This window comes from Salvelinus namaycush, chromosome 19 (assembly GCF_016432855.1).
Source record: "Salvelinus namaycush isolate Seneca chromosome 19, SaNama_1.0, whole genome shotgun sequence".
In the NCBI taxonomy this organism is placed as follows: domain Eukaryota; kingdom Metazoa; phylum Chordata; class Actinopteri; order Salmoniformes; family Salmonidae; genus Salvelinus; species Salvelinus namaycush.
In genome coordinates, this window is record NC_052325.1 from 14,195,607 (window position 1) to 14,199,724 (window position 4,118).

The 4,118-nt window shown below is 39.3% G+C and overlaps 1 non-coding gene across 1 annotated transcript; it reads right to left on the minus strand.

The window, feature by feature from the left end:
- Positions 1-3,723: 3,723 nt before the first annotated feature.
- On the minus strand, positions 3,724-3,796 carry trnaa-ugc. The gene has a single exon. It is a non-coding gene; the product is annotated as a tRNA-Ala (tRNA).
- Between the last annotated feature and the right edge of the window lie 322 nt (positions 3,797-4,118).

The following is a 4,118-nucleotide window of genomic DNA, read 5'->3' on the forward strand; positions in this document are numbered from 1 at the left end:
TTATTTCACCTTTATTTAACCAGGTAGGCAAATTGAGAACAAGTTCTCATTTACAATTGCGACCTGGACAAGATAAAGCAAAGCAGTTCAACACATACAACAACACAGACTTACACATGGAGCAAAACAAACATACAGTCAATAATACAGTAGAAAAATAAGTCTATATACAATGTGAGCAAATGAGGTGAGATAAGGGAGGTAAAGGCAAAAAAAAGGCCATGGTGGCGAAGTAAATACAATATAGCAAGTAAAACACTGGAATGGCAGATTTTCAGTGGAAGAATGTGCAAAGTAGAGATAGAAATAATGGGGTGCAAAGGAGCAAAAGAAAGAAAGAAAGAAATACAGTAGGGGGAGAGGTAGTTGTTTGGGCTAAATTATAGATGGGCTATGTACAGGTGCACTAATCTGTGAGCTGCTCTGAGAGCTGGTGCTTAAAGCTAGTGAGGGAGATAAGTGTTTCCAGTTTCAGAGCTTTTTGTAGTTCGTTCCAGTCATTGGCAGCAGAGAACTGGAAGGAGAGGCGGCCAAAGGAAGAATTGGTTTTGGGGGTGACCAGAGAGCTGCTGCTGGAGCTCGTGCTACAGGTGGGTGCTGCTATGGTGACCAGCGAGGTGAGATAAGGGGGGACTTTACCTAGCAGGGTCTTGTAGATGACCTGGAGCCAGTGGGTTTGGCGACGAGTATGAAGCGAGGGCCAGCCAACGAGAGCGTACAGGTCGCATCTTGGCTAACAGCCCATCTCAATGCCCCTTTATTGACTGAGTGTAACAAAGCACATACCAGTCTAGTAATCCATGTACAGTATCACTGTGTGCACCTACGTTGTAAACTTTCATTCATAGGTTGTAGCAATGTCATGATGGGTATAGCGAAAATTAGAGTATCATGTAGTAGCCTAAACCTATTAATGTTACATTGAACTGGGTGAATGGAATATGAATATGCTCTAATGGAAATAAGGCCATGCTCATGAAAAAAAAGAAGAAATCCTCCCTCATCTTAAACAGCACAGACCACAGCTGCAATCAACTGTACCCTTTTTGGTTTACAGATGAACATGGTTTATTGAACACATCCTCATGATCAGTCTTAATGTCTTTCCAGGAGACTTGCAGTACAAAGACATTTTCTACAGGTCGAAGCAGTCAGTGGTGAAGAAAGAGGCTTGTTCGGCTGGCTGTGGAGTGCAGAAAGGACCAGATGGTTGTCTACATGGAGACAGAGTCACAGCCCCCCAAACCCAACATCCCTGCCAACATCACCAAAGCTTGCTAAACCAGCTGCCATTAACCAACACAAGATGAGGTTCACCAGCTGAAGAACATTATGGAACGTGCCTGGAACATTCAACCAACACAAAATCCATATTCAGTTAGACTGATGTAGTAGTATAATATAGAATGCCTAGTATGCTCACAACTGCATTGTAGTGTAGATAGCTGCCAGCTGTTGTACATGTTTATAATGGTGTATCATATAATATTTTTTATGAGTGTACTGACAAGACTAAATGATTCAAGTTGCATCAGAAACCAATAAAGTGTTGACTTCAACTTCTTGCTCAATTCATTGTGATATTCATCAAATGTATTTGCATAAACTAGCTTTGTCTTACTGATAATAAAAAAATATTACAGGGAGTTGGTGTATCATTTAAACTAATCGGTTGGCAAGTAAACATGTTTTAATAAAACAGTAGATTAGTCTGTCAATATAGCAAATAAGTAGACATGGCTTGTATTCAAGACAAAGGTTATTTGCTTTGGAGACCGAGGTGAGTTTACACAGCAGTATGCAGGAACAGTTATGGCAATGTATGACATATACTGTATACAATAGAAGAACAATATACTACTAAAGCTTATAATACATACTAAAGTTCTACAAGGGGAATAGTTGCATAGGGTGTGTGTGGGTGGTGCAGTGACATGTTCGGAGTTACTTTAACTTCTTATGGCTGCAAGCCCGACGTCGGTACACTTATGACAACAGCCAGCTCAAGTGCAGGGCGCGAAATTCAAAATATATATATTTTTAAATATTTTACTTTCACACATTAACAAGTCCAATACAGCAAATGAAAGGTACACATCTTGTGAATCCAGCCAACATGTCCGATTTTTAAAATGTTTTACAGCGAAAACAGCATGTATATTTATGTTAGCTCACCACCAAATACAAAAAAAGGACAGACATTTTTCACAGCACAGGTAGCATGCACAAAGCCAACCTAACTAACCAAGAACCAACCAAACTAACCAACAAACAACTTCATCAGATGACAGTCTTATAACATGTTATACAATAAATCTATGTTTTGTTCGAAAAATGTGCATATTTCAGGTATAAATCATAGTTTACATTGCAGCTACAATCAGAAATTGCACCGAAAGCAGCCATAATAATTACAGACACCAACGTCAAATACCTAATTACTCATCATAAAACATTTCTGAAAAATACATAGTGTACAGCAAATGAAAGACAGGCATCTTGTGATTCCAGCCAATATTTCCGATTTATTAAGTGTTTTACAGTGAAAACACAATATAGCGTTATATTAGCTTACCACAATAGCCAGAAAGACAAGCCATTTCCCAGTAGCAAAAGTTAGCGATCGTAACAAACCAGTAAAATATATATATTTTTTGACTAACCTTGATATTCTTCATCAGATGACAGTCCTATAACATCAGGTTATACATACACTTATGTTTTGTTCGAAAATGTGCATATTTAGAGCTGAAATCAGTGGTTACACATTGTGCTAACTTAGCTACTTTTTCCACAACGTCTAAACAGCAACGATATTTTTCTGACACGTTTTCTGACCAAATAGCTATTCATAAACATAACTAAAAAATACATGTTGTATAGGAAATGATAGATCCATTAGTTCTTAATGAAATCGCAGTGTTAGAATTCTAAAAATAACTTCATTACGATATGCAGCTTCGGTATAGCTAGAGTACCCAAACGTTGGGCGTTGGCGACTAGTTCACATGTACGACAGATATATGAAATAGCATCATAAAATGTTTCTTACTTTTGCTGATCTTTCATCAGAATGTTGGACAAGGTGTCCTTTGTCAAGAACAATCGTTGTTTGGATTTGGAACGTCCATTATCCCTCTCGATTTAGCAAGCACACTTGCCAAGTGGCACGACGCTCTCCATGTCAACAAACGGAAGAGAACGGAACACGGCAAAACTCCCGAAAAAATTTCAATAATCTGATGAAACTATATTGAAAAAACATACTTTACGAAGATATGATCACATGTATCAAATAAAATCAAAGCCGGAGATATTAGTCGCCTATAACGGCAGCTAAACAGAAGGCAAATCCAAGTCCCCCTGCGCGCTCTCCAGAAAACCGGAAATGGGGGACACGTCATACAAAGAGCTTGTATTCCACTTCAGACCAAGATACACACTAAATTTCTTCTCTCACCGCCTCTTGACATCCAGGGGAAGGTCTATGAAGTGCACGTATACTCTTACGTATCATGCCCATTTATAGGCAGGAAGTAGAACAGAGCCCCAATTTCAGACTTTCCACTTCCTGGTCAGGAAGTTTGTGCCAAATGAGTTCTGTTTGACTCACAGATATACATTTACATTTAAGTCATTTAGCAGACGCTCTTATCCAGAGCGACTTACAAATTGAAAGTTCATACATATTCATCCTGGTCCCCCCGTGGGAATTGAACCCTGGTCCCGCCGTGGGAATTGAACCCACAACCCTGGCGTTGCAAGCGCCATGCTCTACCAACTGAGCCACACGGGACCACATATATAATTCAAACGGGACCCATATAATTCAAACGGTTTTAGAAACTAGAGAGTGTTTTCTATCCAATAGTAATAATAATATGCATATTGTACGAGCAAGAATTGAGTACGAGGCCGTTTGAAATGGGCACCTTTAATCAGAGCTACTCAATACTGCCCCTGCAGCCATAAAAAGTTAATACAGGGGGAGTTTGTTGTATGGGACCTTTCACATCTCCTCTTGAGAGTCATCAACTTATTTTATCCAAGTTGTATTGTCTGTAAGAGAAAGTTGAAAACGCTATTACACATCCATGGGCAATCGTTGTGTACTGTTT